The following is a 20,903-nucleotide window of genomic DNA, read 5'->3' as shown; positions in this document are numbered from 1 at the left end:
TCCCTTTCAAATCAGCCATTGACCACCCTATAGCACTCCGATGTGCCACAAGAACACTCATTAATTGACTTTCCTGCTTTGCAGTTAAGTCAGATGCAATAATGACAAGCAAAGTATCTTTTGGCCCTAAAAATGCATACTTGAGTGTGGCCGAGAGTGGCTTCAACTCAAGTGTAGATGGTGTGACTAGGGATGGTATGGTAGGCTCTCTAGACAGAGGAGGAAGGGACTCAAACCGGGGTTTTCATGGAGAAAAATCCGATGTAGATGAAGAATTAAGTAAGGCATTCACCTCCTCAACTGATCCATCAATATCAAAATCCTTGAAAACAAACTGAGCTAGACAAGCCTCTAGAGAGTCCTTTACAAGAATGGAGGGTAAAGCCTCCTCCACAATCCCATCCACAAATAAACACTCATCTCTTTCATAGGGTTGTTGAGATGCTTGGAAAACATTGAGTTTCACTTACATATTCCCAAATGAAACTTCCATAACCCCAGTACGACAATTAATACATGCATTAGTTGTAGCCAAGAAAGGTCGACCTAAGATCACTGGGATTTGTTTCCTAGAGCTGGCTACCAGTTCCATATCTAAAACCAAAAAATTAACAGGAAAATAAAACCTATCAACCTTTACTAGCTCATCCTCAATCATGCCATGTGGCACTTTGAGGGACCGGTTAGCCAACTGAAGAGTAACAGTAGTGGGTTTCAACTCGCCAAGCTCGAATTCCTTGTACATAAGGTACAAAAACAAATTGACACTAGCCCCTAAATCTAATAAGAGCTTATCAATGAAATGATCCCCTATAATGCATGCAATGGTTGGGGCACCCGAGTCTTTAAGTTTAGGGGGTGTGTCATTCAATAAAATGGAGCTTACTTGCTCCGTGAGTATGACCTTTTGGGACACGTGTGTCCTAGATTTACGCTTTTGCGTACAAAGGTCCTTAAAAAATTTAGTATAAGAGGGTATTTGCTTAATCGCCTTCAACAGGGGGAGGTTGATTTTAACTAGTTAAAAAACCTCCATCATCGCTTCCATGGATGCCGCCTTCTTATTAAAAGGGGATGATGTCTCAAGACATTGGGGAAAGGGTGCCTTGGGCATATATGGTGCCTTAGACTCATGTGAAGTACTAGGGACTAAGTCATCCCCCTTGTGTGTTTCTTTCTCACCCTTGCTCTCTTTGGGTTGATCATCGTGATCACCCTTCTTAGCCTTAGTTGCATCAGATGCAACTGGACTTGTCAAGGTAATCACCGCTTGCACCTGCTCATGGTGCTTTCCATTTCCACCCAACCCCTCTGCACCATATTGACCCTTAGGGTTGGCCACAGTCTGACTCGATAATTTTTCCTCCTCTCTCCTATTCATGTTATTAGCCATTTGACCTAATTAGGCTTCTAGCTTGGCAATAAAGTGAGTATGGGAGTGAACTACTGGTGCTAACCCCTTAAGTTCTGAGAGAATTTCCAACACCTGAGTCTCAAAGGCAGAGTTGCCTTGAGAAATAGATGGGGGTTGTGGTTACTGGTAAGGTTATGGGGGTCGGTAAGGTTGTGGTGGTCAATAGGAAGATTGGTTGGCAAATTATTAAAATTCTGCCTTGGTAGTGGAGGACTGTAAGAAGTGCCTCGTGAAGGAGGTCTCCATGAAAAATTAGGGTGATTTCTCTATCATAGATTGTATGTGTTGGAATATGGGTCATTACCTAGGTTGGAAAATCCTTGAGCAGCATTCACATGCTCTTGGACTAATTCCAGAAATTGTGATGCCGAAGGGCACTCACTCAAGTCATGAGCCCGGTTCGCACAAATAACATATGCCTCGTGAAATTAAGGCTAATCTTGCTATGTAGTGGCATTTCTCACAGCTAATAATTGGTCTATTTTGTGGGACAATGCCTCTACTTGTTGGGCTAACTCTAGGTTTTGCCCTACCTCATAAATGCCCTCTCTTTTCGAGGCTCAAACTATTGGCTGTAGGACTTGCCAGGTTGTGGAGGCATGGTGAAGGAAATTATCACTTAAGTTCTAAAATAGTTGCCATGCCTCGGCATCATTTTTGGACATGAATGTCCCACCACAAGAAGAATCCACCATTTGGCGGTGAGGCTTAGTTAAGCCATAGTAAAAGGTCTAAACAAGTTGTCAATCATGCACTTGGTGGTGGGGACACTATTGGAGAAGGTCACGAAGTCTTTCCCATGTCTCATGAAATTGCTCGCCATCAATTTGAGCAAAATTGGTAATAACTCGCCTAAGTTGGTTGGTCTTACCAATGGAAAAGTACTACTCCAGAAACTTCTACTGTAGTTGGTCCCAAGTTATGATAGAATTAGCAGGTAAGGAGTTCAGCTAGTGTTTGGTTTTGTCCTTTAATGAAAATGGGAACAATCGCAACATTAGGGCTTCATTAGTGAAATTTTGGATCCTTACTGTAGAGCAAATTTCTAGAAATTCATGCAAATGTTTATAAGGGTCATCATGAGCTAGTCTATAGAATGATGGGAGCATTTGGATGGTGCTGGACTTAATCTCATAATGAGCAACAGTGGTGTTGGGGTAACTGGATGCATGATGGTGATGCATATGTAGTGGGTGTGAAGTAATCCTTAAGGGTCCGGTTGGGCCCATTTAGGCCATTCAAATTCGCCATCTCTATTGGTTCAAAGTATGGATAAGGGTATTCAAACCTAGGAACACGGGAAGAGGCTCTAAGTTTCCTAAGAGTTCTTTCTAGTTCAAGGTCCAAACTCCATAATTCAGGATGACAAGAAAGGCGTCTGTGCATATACTACTCACACACACACACACACACATACACACACACACATACACACACTAAGTTTTGACTCTGTACACTAAGTTATGAAAGCAAAATACCAAAGGGAGAAATACTTATAGCGATTTAATGAAAACTCTTTACTCGTCTTGTGGGTGCTTGATGTGTAGACATTATCCCCAATTTCTACTTGAGCCCTCTAGTTTTAGCACTTTGGTGCTTTGCTTGGGAGTATTTGCTTTTTTTTTTTTTTTTAAAGCACTTTGGTGCTGCAGTTTGTTTTTAAAGCTCAGTTGCACTTTTCTCGCACTTCGGTGATAGCTCTACTTGCAAACACTCTGCAAACTTAGCAACACTAAAATATAAAATCCGAAACTAAAATTAAAATAGGAATGTAATTTTAAATTACTCAATTTCGCCAGAAGTCCCCAACAACGGGGCCAAAATTTGATGGGTCGTTTCATACACCAAAAATAAATACTAAACTATACCAAATTCTTTTAAAATAATGGTAAGTCCAGGTATCAATCTATAGGGAAAAACGAGAAATTAAACTAATTTAATTGTTAAATTCCTAAATTAATTTTGATAAAAAGATTAAGGGATTCATAAACTAATAATAATTAAATTAAACAAAGTGATTAAACTAGCAATTATAAATAAAATTGGAATGATTGATTTTTGGAACAAACCCAGGATAATGAGTCCACCACTAATTACATAAACAAGGCTTCAATTTGAGATTCAATTATGTTACGGTTCGAGCTAAATAATACTTCGCAACTACAAGCTTAACGCATTTATCAAGAAAATTAACACGTTCAATGTATAGGCACGAACCATCTCAAGTAGTATGAGTCGTTCGCTTTAAACTAGGATAGCAACACGACTTGTCTCTCATAGTATGGCTCGTCTCATACCTTGAATATGAAAGAGTAGAAAACTATTGTATAGAAAGCATTCAACAATCACAGAAAGTAGCATACTTGAAGAAATAATGGAAAATTATATTAGAAAACTTCTTGAGAACCACACAATTGTTCTAACCATTACATAAAAGAAAACCAAAAAGAAACCTATTTACATGGCTAGGGTTTCATCAAAACCTTAGAAAAGAAGAGTCTAGCCACTCATGGAGGAGTGGGAAGAGGTGGAGGAAGTGGAAGAAGAAGAAGCTCCCATGAAAGTTACCTTTGAAGTTTTAGAAATCCCCTCTTCAAACCCTAGTCTCTCTTTTCCTTAGAATATTTTCGAACCCTACGTTAGCTTATTTTTCTTCCTTTTATTCTCAGTAAAACAAACCCAAAATTTTGTGCACGCATCCCTAGGTAAGCCGCTCAAGCGGTGGTGGGCCGCACGTGCAGTGGAGCTTGGTCATGTAACGTCCCAAATTTTCTCCAACATAATCTAGGTGCATCGACTAGCATTCATTATAGAATAATAGTGATTCTGAAATCATCATAACATTGATCATTAAAGTTTGTACAAAATAATCCCACATGCGAATTATACATTCAATGATATTACATACATGAATCTATAACACGTGAAACGTCAAATTCAAAAGTAAATAAAATGCCCTCGAGGGCTTACAAATTCCAAGGCTTAAGCCCGGTTATACAAAAATAGTCTCTCGGACTCAAACAGTTATAGACATAGGCTTACAAAATACAATCACAACAAAACAAAGCCTTGTGCTCTATATACATATATCCACGCTCTAGATTGGCGGGTTCACCACGTCTTTTCCTGTACCAAAATCCCATAGAGGTGAGCATAAAGCCCAATAGAGAATCCTTGACAAAGTATATACATTTATGCAAGATTCCCAATATGAAATGCAAATGTCATGCTATGCCATTTAAAAGAAGATTACGTTTTTCATCTTGTGAAAACCACCATGCCCAATGATAATTTGAGATCTCAACAATTTAGAAATTTACAATTTATTTCAGAGGGGCGGTAAATACGACTCAGGTAATCCCTAGGTTGGTGTCTGCAAGTAAGCATAACTAGCACTACCAAAACCCCACTTTACCGGTTGCTAGCCAGAAGGGAAGTCGTACCTCCTCCGCGCGTGCTTTTGGTCTTTCACCCCGGATACTCAGGCCAACTTAATCCATTTCATCTACACCTTCTATTCGGACTTACCAACGTATTTACCCCAAAACATTTCAATAATTCTCATTTCGAAATATTCTTTTCTCAACGTAAACATTTCCAAACTCGATTCAAAATGTATAACAATCAATTGAATGAGTATGTAAAGCAATAACGATAAATGCCTCCTAACATTCTCTCCATTTTTAAGTATCTCAACAATAATACGATAATAACCGCATGTTCAATTAAATCTATCAACACGTAGCAATATTTCCTCATCTTGTACAATTCTCAACATCTTAGTCATTTCAAGACTATATGCAATGTCTTGAACATCAACTTCTAAAATCACAATTCTCATATATCATGGAACTTAACAATGTGCCATTTCATAACTACATATGTATATGCATTTAACAATAAATTCATGTAAGGTCTCCAAATCCTCATACATCAAGAAGTTGCTATATTTGCAAACAACAATATGAAATTTCCACTCACTCCTTCATTTAACCCAAGAAAATCCATAAATCCCCAACATTTTTCTAAAACCCCCAATATCTAGGTTTTTCACAAAAACTAGACATTTCTTCATCTCTTAGTGAAACCTCACTAAAAACATCATTCTTAAGCCAATGTAATTCAGCTATTCAAGAAAATCTTTAAAAAGAAACAAAACATGAATTCCTTTTACAAAGCCACTAATTTCTTGAGCCAAAAACCAATTTTCAAAATAATCAAGAAAGAACTCTCAAAATCAACCAAAAACTTGCAAAACATATATATGACTCTAAGAAAATCCCTACCTCAAGTCCTTGGAGAGAAAGAGATGAAACCCCAGGATCAACGGTGATGAAACCCAATCTTCACTGCCCACAATTAAGCTCTAGCTTAGCTCTCCAACTTTAATCAAGGAACCAAGGTCGAAATGTTTGAGGATTTGGAGAAATCAAGGATTTAGTGGCTGTTGATGTAGGAAATCTAAAGAGAAGGAGAAGAAAAGGGTTTTTAGAGAGAGAGAGAGATGTGTATAAAATTTTATACATTCAGCCCAAAGAAGGAAGAAAAAGAAAATTTTCGGACACAGTGACTCCCGCACGTGTGGCACTTACTCCCGCACGTGCGGAGCATGCTTCCCGCACGTGCGGCCCCCCCATGTAGTGTGCTAGCCAGAATTCCTCAGATTCCCGTACGTACGGCCTCACCTCCAGCACGTGTGACCCCCTCTCTGCACGTGCAGCTCTGGTCCTCTAGCCCAAAATTTCCTCAGTTCAATCCCTGGCACTCTGGACCAAACCCTTACCCTCCAAAACAAGTGGAATTCAACACCGGAATAAACAAGAACAAAGTTTTGAGAAAAACTACTGAACACAACAAACCCTAATGATTAACAAGATTCTGAGTCAAACCGACACCCCAACATGACCAACCCAAAGTTAAATGAGGGAAAACAAAATGAGTAGCGCACTCGGTCATCACAGGTTGCACGTGCAGTGAGGTGGCTGGCTCAAATTTTTTGCTTCTCGCACGGAGAATCTGCTTTCGCATCCTTTTTTTATTGAATTTGCGTATTTCCTGCCAAATCTGTACAAGTGCACAAACACATCATTTCCACCAAATAAACAGGATTGAAAGACTATAAATGTAACTTAAGCGACCTTAATGTGGTACCTTTCGGCCTACATCAGTTTCTAAACTAGAAAGCCCCTTAAAAAATTAAAAATAAAAGATCAATTTTGAAAGAGGGGAAAAAAAAAGACATTAAAAGGTAACCTTGAAAAAATTGAGAAAATGATTTTATCTTTATAATTTTAAAAAATTATATTTCGGCCTTTTAAATTTTTAATTGCATAACAATTTATTCATTTTATTAATAAATTGTTAAATTAATTAACAAATTTTAATGATATTAGAAATATATTCTAAGTAATAATTATAATTATTTTTATTGTTGTAAAAGAGAATAGTTAAGATTTTTTTTTTAATTTTGTTAAATATAATTTTTAATAAAATGGTATTTATAGTTTCTAAAATCATAAAAAATAAATTCATATTTTAAGATGAAGATGTGTATTACCGTTTTTTTAATTTGCCAATTTGAGGTAATTTGCCAATTTGAGATATGAGTGAGTTATATGTAAAGGTATTCAAAAAAATCAATGGAATGATAAACCGATCTAATCTGTCTATTTAGTCTAATTTTTTTAGTTTGGGTTTTGGTTCTGGTTCTGAAAATGGTGGAACTGTCCGAACCGGACCGTGGCATATTTGTTTATTATTTTTTATATTTTACATATAAAAATTAAAACATAAAATGTTTCTTATAAGATTTAAACACTAGTTATTATTGTAAAATCAATAAACTTTAACCAAGTTAACCAAACTAATTATTGTTAATTTGTTTTCTAACATAAAATACATATCATATTTATTGTTACATAAAATTCCTAGAATCGTAAAACCAAACAGGTGTTTTGAGATAGTGTTTTGAAATCTGAGAACTAACAAAGTGCTTTGAGAGAGATGAAGAGTTAATTGACATCTTGACCCAACGTGTTTTAATTGAAACCCTAAGATAACGCTTTGAAAACGCTATTGTAGGTCTGCCAATAACCGTGTTTCAATAAACGCTGTTATAAAAATGCCTTAATAATTAATTTTTCTTGTAGTAAATGTCTTTAATTAGTAAAATTTCACACTGATTTTCGAACAACATTAGTGCATGCGTTCGTAAATGATCATTCGAGATCGTGGACTGAAAATGAGTACAAAAGCAAGAATATGAAAGTGAAAGCATAACATCGTAAAGGAGGATGTCAATTAAACAACAAATAGAATTTAGGAAAATGCAATATAACTTTTTTAGAAATATCTTGAATGTTGTAAATGGTGTAAAAGATATAAACAAGTTCGGCTTTTTTGAGAAATATAAGTGGGGTTTGACTTCTTCTTCTTCTTTTTTTTTTTTTTGTAAACGATATTTTGAAAATGATGTTAAAGGACGATACATATATGTAAAAAGGAATGTGATTGATTACTTGTCATTTTGGCAATATGTATCTGTGTTATCAGTAGATGTGATTATAGTTATGCTAAATAATTATACATTTCATTCCTTGTGATTTTGTGGAGTTTGGTGCAAGTTGGGTGGATATGTTTGGTCGTAACATTCACAGCGACCCATAAATACTAAACATTAAAATGTTACTGTATTACATAGTAATTCCAAAGAAATTGTAATGGCTAACTTAAACTACTTTACAACTCAATCTTGCACCAAACAATTCAACAACAAAGTATAAAATGGACCATTATTTGACCTACATGTCTAATTCCATTTATCCATCCAGCATATAATAAAGGCCTTTTATCATAGCGACAAAACATTGGGAGTAAATCCATTTGATTATCAATAAGGCCGGATCCACTAGTAACACCCGATTTTGTAACTTCATCAATAACAAATACAAGATTTTCATTTGAATTGCTCATTTTAAGAGCAGTCACATCAACCCGGTCAACAACAAGGGGATAAACAATAGACAACATATCTTGAAAATCACAAAATAGTAAAATTTACTATCATTTTTATGCAAAAACAAAATAAAATGTTACTATCAATCAAAATAAAATGTTATTGTCAATCAAAGTAAAAATTATTACTGTAAATTAAAGCAAAATGTTACTGTCACTACGAGTTCAAAAATAAATCACAAAAGCACACAAAATCAGAATAAAATTTTACTGTGGTCGAACATGAACAAAAATAAAAACAAAGCACAAAAACAAATCACAGAAGCATACAAAACCAGAGGAAAATTTTACTATGATTGAATAAGAACAAAAACTAAGCACAAAAACAAATCATAGATACACACAAAAATCAGAGTAATATTTTACTGTGATCGAACAAGAACAAAAACAAAAACAGAGCACATACATGATCGAACGAAAACAAAAACAGTGCACATATTTACGAATCACATGCAATAAAAATAAATCAAAAACAAAAACAATAATCAAACTCAAACAAATTCAAATCCAAACACGAACTTGAACATACCTGATTGAACTAAAAAAGGACTTCAGTGATACAGATATGGAGAACTACTTCATTGATACAGATTTGGAGAACTCAAACTCTCAATCTTGATAAAACTCTCAAAATTTGATATACAAAAATCAAACTCTATAAACAACGACTTCGTTTATATAGATTTGATTCCTTCATTGATATAGATTTGATATCTTTATTGAAACGTGAAGGAAGAGAATGGTTTGAATATCTACTCGGATATGAGTGTGAGGTATCTAGATCGTTTGTTTGTATCGAAATCTTGTAGAGATGAGGTATTCCAAGAATTTCATCACTCACCCCTTACGGTGTATTCCAAAGGCACTAAAATGTATCATAACCTTAGTCGTTAGCTTTGGTGGCGGGGTATGAAACGAAACATCGCCTTATTTGTTTCAAAATGTCTTACTTGTCAATAAGTGAAGGCCAAGCATCAAAAGCTAGCGGGTTTGCTATAACCCTTACCTACAGCCGAGTGAAAATGGGAGCATGTTACCATGGATTTTGTTGTTGGGCTTCCTAGAGCACAATGGGGTAATGATGTCGTTTGGGTAATTGTTGATGGGTTGACTAAGTCTACGCACTTCATTCCGATGCGCACCGACAACTCAGTTGATTATTTGGCAGAGTTGTACATTAGAGAGATAGTTCGACTTCATAGGGTCCCTGTGATCATTGTCTCAGATAGAAACCCTCGTTTCACTGTCCGGTTGTGGCAGAGACTTCAAGAGGCGTTGGGAACTAAGTTGAGCCTTAACATCGCTTATCATCCTCAAATCGATGGGCAGTTAGAGCGTACTATTAAGATTTTTGGAGTACATGCTTAGAGCTTGCGTCCTTGATTTCAAGGGGTTTTGGGAGAGACACCTACCATTGATTAAGTTTGCCTATAACAATAGTTATCAGGCAAGTATCGGGATAGCACCGTTCGAGGCCTTGTATGGCCAACTTTGAGGATCACCAGTTTGTTGGGCCGAAATGGGTGATGCACCAATGTTGGGCTCGGAGATTGTTAGAGAAACAACCGAGAAGGTTGCTCTCATTCGAAAGAGGTTAGCTATGGCTCAAAGTTGACAGAAGGGTTATGCTGATAAGAGAAGGGGACCTCTATCCTTCGAGGTTAGTGACCATGTGTTTCTTAAGATCTTGTCGAGACGGGGTTTGATGAGATTTTGTAACAGTGAGAAGTTGTTTCCAAGGTTTATTGGACCTATTGAGATTTTAGAACAGATTGGAGAAGTGGCATACTATTTGGCCATACTACTACAGCTTTCTGGGGTTCACAACGTGTTCCATGTATCTATGCTTAGGAAGTACGAACCTGACCCTTCATATGTACTTGATTGGGTTGGCTTGGAACTAGATGGGGATGCCTTCAAATTATAGATGTCCAAGAACACGTGTTGAGGGGCAAGACTATACCGTTAATGAAGGTGTTGTGGAGGCACAATGGGGCAAATGAAGCAACTTAGAAACGGGAGGCAGAAGTCTACTTCCAGTATCCGGATTTATTTGAGAATGCTTAGTTTGTTCTAGATTGTAATTTTCTCTTGTGTTTGAGAATAAATAATTGAAATTGTAAACCATTTGTTGTTATGATTGTTGTTGTTTTTTTTAAGCATGAGAACCATGGTTGGATTGTTACAATTCTTGTTGAACTCATGCTTATGATTGTTGTATTAGTGGCTGTTGGTATTGTGGCCTTGGCCCATGGAAAATTTCGATGATGGTAGTGAAAGGTTGTGAGATTGAGATCTCTATGCTATAATTGAATAGTTGTTATTATGGTTTCATTGTTGTCATTGTGTGGTTGTTTATCACTCGGAGCCCTTTTATTGTTGAATTGTCTTTATTTATTAGAGGTGGTTGGGGAGAGGTGTTTTAGCGATTTTGGTTTAAACCCGACCCATTTGATGTTCTGGATTCGGGTCTTATCGTCTTATATGGTTGTTCATGCTTTGTTTCTCCTTATTCCTCATTGATTTTGGTTATTGGAGCGTCTTAGTTGCATTTGGAACAAGTGGGTAGCTTGTTTTTCAAAACTGTTGTTGCCTAGAATTTTGTCTCTTCGCTCGAGCGGTGATTCTTGTGCTCGAGAGGTCTTTGTGAACTTTCAATACTTTTGCAGGTCTGCAGAGATAATAAGAGATGGTATTCTTCGCTCAAGCGGTATTTCTTGCACTCAAGTGGTGTTGGCTCGAGTGGTCCTTCTTGAGCTTGAGCGATGGTCTAATGTCTATAAAACTTCTAGGAATTTGTATTCTTCGCTCGAGCGGTAAACTTCTTCGCTCAAGCGTCTCACTTATTATGTCTGGTCGCTCGAGCAACATTTCTTGCGCTCGAGTGGTCTGCGTGTATATCCGTCCGTAAAATCACCTTTTTGGCTCACTTTTTCATATATCTCTCTCTAAACTTTCTAAAAACCCTAAATCAAGAGCCTCTCTCTTTAAAACTCACATTCTCTCCACAAATACACTTAAATCTATTGATTTATCAACCCTAGTTCATTTGTTAAAAAGGTAGAGCTCATTTAGAGCTTCATTCTAATTGGAACAAAATTGGGTTTCGGTATTTTTGAAGTTTCTTTATTCTCTCTCTCGTCTTCTAAGCTTGAGGTAGGGATCCTTCGCACTTTCTTATGATTTTTAACTTAGTTATTTGTTATTTCTAAAACAATATTGCGATTTGAGAATTTTTGAACAATCTAGGTTTTTAGATTAAAACTGAAAAGAGGGGTTTTCAAATAGATTCTTGAAAATGATTGTGGGATTAGAAATGAGGTTAAGTTGTACTAAAATGGTTGGTTTTGATAAGTGGATTTGATTTTGGAGAAAAAGGGGTTTTGCCCTAAATATATCAAATGTTGATTTTGTATAAATAATTGGAATTGACGTTAGAAATGTGAAATTAGATTGATATTGATAAGGATGGTGGAGTTGGGTATGTATTACCACTCAATCTTGGAATTTGAAAAGTTTATCTTTATGGAAATTAATTATCTGTTGAGAGATATTTGTTTTGGGTTATCGGTGAATGATAACTATGATTGTAGAAATTGCATGAGAATTAGGAGAATTGAAACTATTTTCTCATCCATGGCATTGAGCATTATTGTATGTTTAACACATTTGAAAATGTTGTTGTTTTGAGAAAAATGAGTGAATAACTTGGTGAATTTAGGTAGGAGTGTAGTTGTGGTATTAAGTTGGCCTGTGTGTCCTTGGTGAAAGTCTAAAAACCCACACGGTTAGGTGTTGAGCCTTCCGATTAATACTGGTAAAAAATGACAATTTGGTAGTGCTTGTAGCCTACTTGCAAACACGTTCTAGAGATTCACAGTATTGTATTTATTGCCCTATTTTCTATTGTAAAGTAAATGATATCATGATTTGAGATATAAGCTTGGCATTGCACGATTTTGGAAAGAGAAATGAAAATATTTTGGCATAAGCATTGTATATGCATTCACCTTATACCTTTGTTAAGATTCATAAACTGTGTTGTAGTATCTCTATTGGGTTTTGGCTCACCCTATGTGAAAAACTATTTTCAGGTACTGATGATATGTCTCCGCCAAGACCATAGCTTGGGAGGACTGGAGACAAGAGCTTCATTTTGTTTACTTGTTGTAATTATTTTTGTACAAGCTTAGGGCTTTACCAGTATTGAGTTTAAAAACTCATTTTTGTTGTAACCAAGCATTGTCTTGGAAAGTTGTAAGACTTTACGGCATTGTTTATTTGTTTTAACTCTTATTTCATATCTTTAACTTGTAATGCATGCTATCGATTCAGGGTTAGGACTTGTGAATGTATAACTACACGTGCTACCTTTTGTATCATGGAATCATATGAAATGGAAGGATACTTATTTCAGAAAAACTATATTTGTACATCGTTGTCATTTATTAATATTATGGATGGTTTATTGCCTTTGATTTCAGGCGTTATAGGTGTGACCAAATTTCGGGGGCGAAATTTCTTAAGAGGGGAAGATTGTGATGTCCCTGGTCTTGGACTTGAATAGTATTGTGTAATAGGATGGTGTGCTTTACTTTTGGCGTTTTGTTTATCGTATTGGGTCATTGAGAATTATTTTTTGCTCTTACTTAACTTTTCTTAACATTTTTGGATTAAAAATTTTGAGTTTTGGGCATTGGAACTTGTTTCGGAGTACAAAATCAGTTTCCGAGTTTTCTGGGCCAAATCGCTCGTGTAGATTTGGTAACTGCTCGAGCGGATTCACACAGGGATTTCTGGGTAGAAATCGCTCATGCGAATTCTAGATTCCGCTTGAGCGGATTTTGTGAAAAATTTTGGGTTTTTCTTTGGAGCAAACCACCCATGTAGCATTAGAATCCGCTCGTGCGGAATTTGAACCTCTTGTGCGGATTTCGGCGCTGTCTCAAATTTTGTGCTCTTTTCTTCAAAACAGATCCCAAAAATGTGTTGGATACACTTTTTTATTTCTCTATCTCTTTATACTCATCTTTTCTCTTCCTTCTCCCTACAAACACACCCAAATCCAAACTTCTCTCTAAGATCTAGCCAAAATATCCAAGAATATGAAAGAGTTTTACACCAAATTGAAAAGGGCGACGAGGGCTACGTTTACACTGATTGAATCGAGTTTTCATCAACGTTGAGCTTTAGGGTTATCATCTCCTTCCTCTCTCAAGCTTGAGGTAGGGATCACTACAAGAAAAGTGGGGTTTTAAGACGGAACTATTTGCGACGGCACAAATGCCGTCTCAAAAAGTCACTTTTTGGGACGGCAAAAAATGTCGTCTCAAAAAAGCAGAGTATTTGCGACGACACCATTTGCCGTCTCAAAAAAGCAAAGCATTTGCGACGACACAATTTGCCGTCTCAAAAAATGAGAGCATTTGCGACGGCAAATTGTGCTGTCGCAAATGCTTTGCTTTTTTTGCGACGGCACAATTTGCCGTCGCAAATGCTCTCATTTTTTGAGACGGCATTTTCTACCGTCGCAAAAAATGACTTTCGTGTTTTTTTTTTAGTGAATATTTTTAAAATTTTAAATATTTTTTTTAGATGCACCTTACTTAGATGTATCTAAAAAAAATTATGAAAAATATTTTAAAAAATTAATAAATATATAAAAATACAAAAAAAAATGTATTGAATTATTGTATTTTTGGTATTTAGTGAATTTTTAAAAGATTTTTTTTACATTTTTTTCAATTTTTAGGTGTATTTATGATAGGTGTGTCTAAAAATTAAAAAAAAATACTTAAAATATTAAAAAAATTCAGTAAAAACAATATAACGTGGAAAATAAGAAAGTATAATTTTCTCAAAAGAGTTTTTGGAAAACTCTAACCTAGCATAGTGATTGTGGTTTTGAGACAGCTTCATATATATACAGTCACAAAATAGTTTGAATAAATTCTAGTACTTTTTTCTGTCACAAAAAAAATTTAAAAAAATAATGTTGTCTTACTCTTTTGATATAACATTTCTCTTTTCATTCATTTTTTCATCTTCCTGTCTCTCTGTCTCTATCTCTCTCTCTTCTCTTTATCTCTTTCACTCATCACTCTTCTTTCTCTATCTGTCTATTTCTCTCTCTCATTTTCTCTCTGTGTCTCTTGCTTATCTCTCTTCTCTCTATCTCTCACATCTATTTTCTCTCTCTATCTCTCTCGCTCATCTCTCTTCTCTCTATCTCTCTCATTTCTTTTCTCTCTCTCTCTCTCTTATCTTTCTATCTCTCTCGCTCATTTCTCTTCTCTCTCTGTCTCTATCTTTTTCTGTGTCTCTCTCTTGCTCATCTCTTTTCGTTCTATTTCTCTCTCTTTTTGTCTATCTCTCGTTCATCTCTTGTTTCTCTCTCTTTTTCTATCTCTCCATCTATCTCTCTCTCTCTCTTTCTCTCTTTATCTTTTTTTATGTCTATCTCTCTCTCTCTCCCTGTCTCTCTCTCACGCATCACTCTTCTCTCTCTCTGTTTACTTGTCTATTTGTCTATTTCTCCGTCACTATGTTCTCATTGCTCACTCTCTTACTCACATCTTCTCTATTTATCGAGCTCCTTTTCAATTTATCGATCCACTATAAACGACGTCGCCTTACTCTTTTGAACATTTCTCTTTTCACCCATTTTTTCATCTTTTTATCTTTCTGTCTCTGTCTCTCTTCTCTTTCCCTCTCTTACTCATCACTCTTCTCTGTCTGTTTGTCTCTTCCTTTCTCTATGTGTCTCTGTCTCTCTCTCTCTTCTCTGTCTCTGTCTCTCTCTCACTCATCACTCTCCTCTGTCTGTCCGTCTCTCTCTTTCTCTCTGTGTCTCTGTCTCTCTTCTCTTTCTCTCTCACTCATCACTCTTCTCTGTCTGTTTGTCTGTTTGTTTGTCTCTCTCTTTTTCTCTGTGTCTCTCGTCCATCTCTCTTCTCTCTATCTCTCTCTCTCTCATCTCTTTCTCTCACCACTCATCTCCTCTACCACCTTCACCACTACTGCAAACGCCATTTCACTACCACCACTACTACCACGGTCTCCATTTCACCTCTACGACTACCATTACAACTACCATCGCCACCACTCCACTACCACCACTACCACTATTGTCACTTCTACTACTACCATTACCTCTCTTTCACCCCTGCTACTCCATCTACTCTACCACTACCACAACTTCACCACTAATCTCCTTCGCCATCACCACCACCACCATCGTCTCTTATCCACCACCTTCACCACTACTGCCGCTTCATCTCCTCTACCACAAAATATTACCTCTCTTCTCTCTCTCACTTATCACTCTTCTCTATCTGTCAGTTTTTGTCTCTGTCTCTTTCTCTTTCTCTCTTTGTCTCTCGCTCATCTCTTTTCTCTCTATCTCTCTCATCTCTCTATCTCTCTTCTCTCTCGCTCATTTATCTTCTCTCTATCTCTCTCTCTCTGTCTCTCTCGCTCATCTTTCTTCTCTCTTCGTCTCTCTCTTTTTCTATGTCTTTCTTTCGATCATCTCTTTTCGCTCTATTTCTCTTTCTCTTTGTCTATCTCTCGCTCATCTCCTGTTTCTCTCTATTTTTCTATATGTCTCTCTCTCTCTGTCTCTTTCTCTCTCTGTCTCCCTGTCTCTCTCTCTATATATCTCTTTCTCTCTTTGTCTCTCTCTCACTTATCACTCTTCTCTCTCTCTTTCTCTCTCTCTGTCTGTTTGTCTATCTCTCGCTCTTCTCTCTCTCTCTACTACTACCATTACCACTCTTCTACCACCGCTATTCTATCTCCTCTACCACTACTACAACTTCACCACTTATCTCTTTCACCATCACTTAACAAAAAAAAAAGAGTCGCAAAAAAATATTTTTCATTAGCCACAAAAAATTAACTTTATTTTAATGGAAAATATTATCCCTACTTTTACCAAATAAAATAATAATAATTTTGTATTCATTAAAATAAATATGAAACAAATAAATTTTCAACCTTACTAAATGAAAAATAAAAATAAAAATTCATTAACTATAAACAAATTATTTTAATAAAAAATAATTTTTTTTAACAATGACATCCTCTGTTGCGAAAAAAAAAGAGTCGTTTTATTATTTAAATATTCATTTGTAATGAAAATTAGAAAAAAAAAAATTCAAAAAAATTTCCATTCTTCCCCCTTCCTTTTCCATTCCCGCTCGGGTTCCCCCCACTCCAAACCCAAAATCCCCGATCTCCCCCCCTTTCCATTCCCGCTTAGGTTTCCCCCCACCCCAAACCCAAACCCAAAATCCCCAATCTCTTGAACCAAAATCCCCAATCTCAAAATCCCTAATCTCTTCTTATGTCTCTCTTTCTCTCTCTCTCTCTCTCTCCATCTCAATTTGTTTTAGATGCTGATTCGGATGATTCACAGTCGAGGAGGAAGAGGAAGAGCAGGAGTTTTAGGCGTAGAAGTAGGAAATCGGAATCAGTCGGTGATAGTGACTCGGATGAGTTGAGTGAAGACATTCACGACGGCCTTCAAGACGAGCCATGGGAAGAACGAACTCTTCACCTCCTTTACAACTCCAAGATCGATCAAGGTCTCTCTCTCTCTCTCTCTCTCAATTCTTATTGATTCATTACCGTGACGTGTTCTTTGATTATCACAGATTTTTCAATTGCTAAAGTTCAAAAAAGTGGACGAAAGAAGCACAAAGTGCGCTAGATGTCGAAGAGAGCTATGGCAATTCCTCAAGTCATCATCGAACTTCAAGACCAAGCCCTAAGAGAATCTACTCTCTGATCTCAATACTTTCCTTCTCGAGGTCCATTCTAATCTCAAAACCTTCATGTATAATTTTCTATTCTATGATTAATTTATTTCTTTCTTGGGTTTCTTGTTAATCAACCTATCAGTTTGGATTCTTTTCTTATTATTGGTTTCTTTCTGAAATTGGGCAGTACCAAATACAAGTATGAATGATTTTTTTGATATTAGGGGCATTTTGTATTTTTGATATTAGGGACGTTTTGTATTTTTGAAAATGCTTTAAGGGTGTCTAAATTAACATTTCTTCTGACCATGTTTACTTTATTCAGAGTGACTGAGGAAGTTGTGAATGAAGGTGAAAAAAATGTGGCTTCTGAGAAGCCGGCTAGAGAGGAAGAAGCAACAGATGTTAACAAGGAGAATTCTGCAAATGAGGCTGCTGAAGAAAAAGAACCCGAGGAGAAGGTGAATATCTTCTATTTTTATATTTTAGATATATTGATAATCCCAAAATTCACCTTCTTATGGTTAAGTTCTGAAGTTTCAACAAAGAAAAATGGACATTAAGCAAGTTGATGGCAAGTTAGACTGAGGTTACGTGTTGATAAGAAAATGCCTTTTCAGATCACTTTTGATCTACCAACAGTTTGGTTTTCTAAGCAAATACAATGCAAAATATATTGCATTCATCATTTTGGAATTTATTTTCTTCAGAATTGTCCATATATGGGTCTTTTTTGTTTTGACTTCTTTGGTTTTTCCTTCCCCTTTTGGTAGAATTTTATTTTATTTTTAACTAATTGATAGCATGTTTTCTAGTATAATAACATGATTATGCTCTTCAAATTCTTCATGTTTAAACCTTATAAACTCTTGCAACTTGGACTTCTTGAGTATTTCTTCAAATAAAGGATGGGCACGATATTATATACTCATTCTGATTAATTCTTGTTATGTTTTGATGAAAATGATACAAAAAGGAAAGAGGAGAAATAGAGATGGAAAGAATAGAATAGAGAAGATGAGTGGAGAAGTAAATCATAGAAGGGAATGGAGTAGCAAAAAAATCGGAGAAGAGGAAAGGATGAGGAGAGAGCGTTACTCCTGTAATTCTCAACTTAATTTGAAACTAATTTTGTTTTACGCCAATGAGTGGCTATGTGGGCTTCATAAAATGCTAGGAACACAATTACCCACTAAAACAAAGCCTACCTAACACAATAATCTTGCAACCAAAATTTTGTCACTTAAGCCTCTAAAAGCCCTACTAAAATGAAGAAAAAAACAATTTTTTTTGAGATACTCGTGATAATAATACTTAGGAAAATGATATTAACTCACATCACACTCTTTTGGTCTTTGCCTCCAATTTTTCATCGTCTTTCCTCTCATGAGGGGGAGTGTGAATATCATTTCCTAAAATATATCAATCAAAATTTTATTTTTTTAAGTTTCTTATCATCTTGGTTGTAGCAGAACCTTTTCAATAGTGCTATCCTAAATGTCTGTGTAGGAATTTGAAGGATTGATTGATAATGATTACTCTATTATGATAACAAAAAACTTTGAGGAATTCAAAAGTCAGGACGCAGTTCATCTGTGTAATTAAGCATGATAATGGTATTTTTTATGCATCTCTAAAATATTCTTATGGTAATTGTCCTGAAAACAATACAGGAGATGGCACTTGAAGAGTATGAGAAGGTGTTGGAAGAGAAGAGGAAGGCACTGTTGGCCCTTAAAATTGAGGAAAGGAAGGTGGCTGTTGACGAAGAACTGGCATCCATGCAACAACTCTCAAGCAAGAAGGACAATAACGACATCTTTGTTAAATTGGTGAAATCCGTTGACACTACTTGAATTTTTCTTTTCATAAACTCACAACTATATTAATTATGAGTTACATATGATGTTTTATATAGGGTTTTGACAAGGATAAGTGAAAAGAATTGGCTGAAAATGAAGAGAAATCCAAAAAGGTACGATGGTTTGCCTGAACTTTTCAGAGACATAGTTAAACCTCGTGGTCAAATTTGCGAGCCCTGCACTCCTACTTACTATTGGCACTTTTTTTTTTTTTTTTTTTTGTTTCTTTTCTGTTAATCTGCACATTGTTTTGTCTTTCTTTTAGTTTGCGTTGTTGATTTGGATTTTGGATCACTGTGAACTGGCAGACTCAAAACGTCTGGTGTATCTGCTCCACATAACAAAGATGTTTTATATATTGGTGTATATAGTTCAAGGGCTCACATTAAGAGTCTTAACTGGACAGTACTTGGCCAATTATTATATGGCTGATCGAGTTATCTGGACATGGCTTATGGAAAGATTTCTTTCATCCATTGCAAGATATTTAGTGAACTACTGTTGCCCTTTTCTTGGGGTTTTTAAAGTTTGCCTAAATGCAGTCCAAATTCCTGAATTGTTGAAAGATAATTAAATAATGGTCCTACTAATGATATCCGATGGATGTTTGTTAAGGACCAAATAATGTCAACAAACAATAAAAATCATATACACATTTCACATATTCCTATACACGTTTATTTACACTTTTCACCTATTTCAACACATTTTATATAGGATATAGCCGATGATTTTATGATTTCATGCATATTGCTTTCCTTCCCCTGAAATTTGTCGTCAATACTCATGTATTGCTCAGATACTTATCCTTTTGGTGGACGTAAAATGCATGGTGTTTTCAAATTTTGGGTTAACTGATTCTTGATTCACTTGTTGCAGTCTGTCAGCATTACAAGTTCTTAAAGCCCGCTGGAGATAGGTACTACAGTTCTGGCACCCGTGGTAGGGGTGGGCGTGGACGTGATTCGAGAGGAGGTTATGGTGGAGGAGGTGCCAAGTGAGATTATTACATCATGCCCTCTTCCATCAATCTCTACTGTCCTTGTTTGACTAGAAGAATAATGGAGTTCTCTGTATCAAAAAACCAAAAAAAGTCTTTAATGCCTTAAATGTAAATTTCAAGTGTTTCTTCGTGTGTTGTTCCCATGTAGCTTCCTCCCCCCATACTACTATGGTCTTTTTTTATGTTTTGAAAGTTTGGGACACATGAAAATTTAATTTATGACTTGAAATTTTTGTTGCTCAGTTTGTTTTCAATAGATGGAAGACAATTTAGGTTTTATCTTTGTTATTTTTTTCTCATTCAAGATATTTCCATTTATGCTAACAAATTTCACATTTTACCCTGTTAGTTTTGATACTTGGCAAGTACCTAGTAGTTAGTAGTTGGCTAACAAATTTCACATTTTTAATAATTTTATCGGAGGATTTTTTTTTTCTTTTTTGTGACGGCACTATACTGTCGCAAAAAACAGAAAATTTTATTATTTTTATTGATTTTGTTACAGGTTTTACTTTTTGCGACGATACTAAACTGTCGCAAAAAATAGAAATTTTATTATTTTTTAATACTTTTTGCAACGGCACCACACCGTCGCAAAAACGGTGTTTTTGCCGTTGCAAAAAAAGACTATTAGCGACGGTATTTTTTGCCGTCTCAAATAACATTTTTAGCGACGGTAAAATAGTGCCGTCGCAAAAAAATCAAGAAATTTCAAACATTATTAGCGATTGTACAGTGCCGTCGCAAAAGGCAAAAATGCCGTCGCAAAAACTCTTTTGCAACCCCTCCATTTGCGACCCCCTCTAACCGTCGCAAAAAGTCATTTTGCCATCGCAAAAAGTTTTTGC

At 36.0% G+C, this 20,903-nt stretch overlaps 2 long non-coding RNA genes across 2 annotated transcripts; both read left to right on the top strand.

The window, feature by feature from the left end:
• Window positions 1–16,437: 16,437 nt before the first annotated feature.
• On the top strand, window positions 16,438–17,649 carry LOC145792242 (uncharacterized). The gene is made up of 3 exons (XR_014331627.1): window positions 16,438–17,016; window positions 17,086–17,241; window positions 17,516–17,649. It is a non-coding gene; the product is annotated as an uncharacterized LOC145792242 (long non-coding RNA).
• Window positions 17,650–18,868: 1,219 nt separating this feature from the next.
• LOC145792243 (uncharacterized) lies at window positions 18,869–20,283 on the top strand. The gene is made up of 3 exons (XR_014331628.1): window positions 18,869–19,022; window positions 19,109–19,165; window positions 19,932–20,283. It is a non-coding gene; the product is annotated as an uncharacterized LOC145792243 (long non-coding RNA).
• Window positions 20,284–20,903: the final 620 nt, after the last annotated feature.

Source organism: Camellia sinensis, chromosome 6 (genome assembly GCF_055761805.1).
Source record: "Camellia sinensis isolate YWXY chromosome 6, ASM5576180v1, whole genome shotgun sequence".
Lineage (NCBI taxonomy): Eukaryota > Viridiplantae > Streptophyta > Magnoliopsida > Ericales > Theaceae > Camellia > Camellia sinensis.
The sequence above is the reverse complement of the archived record's forward strand: the minus strand, read 5'-3'. Positions and strand labels throughout refer to the sequence as shown.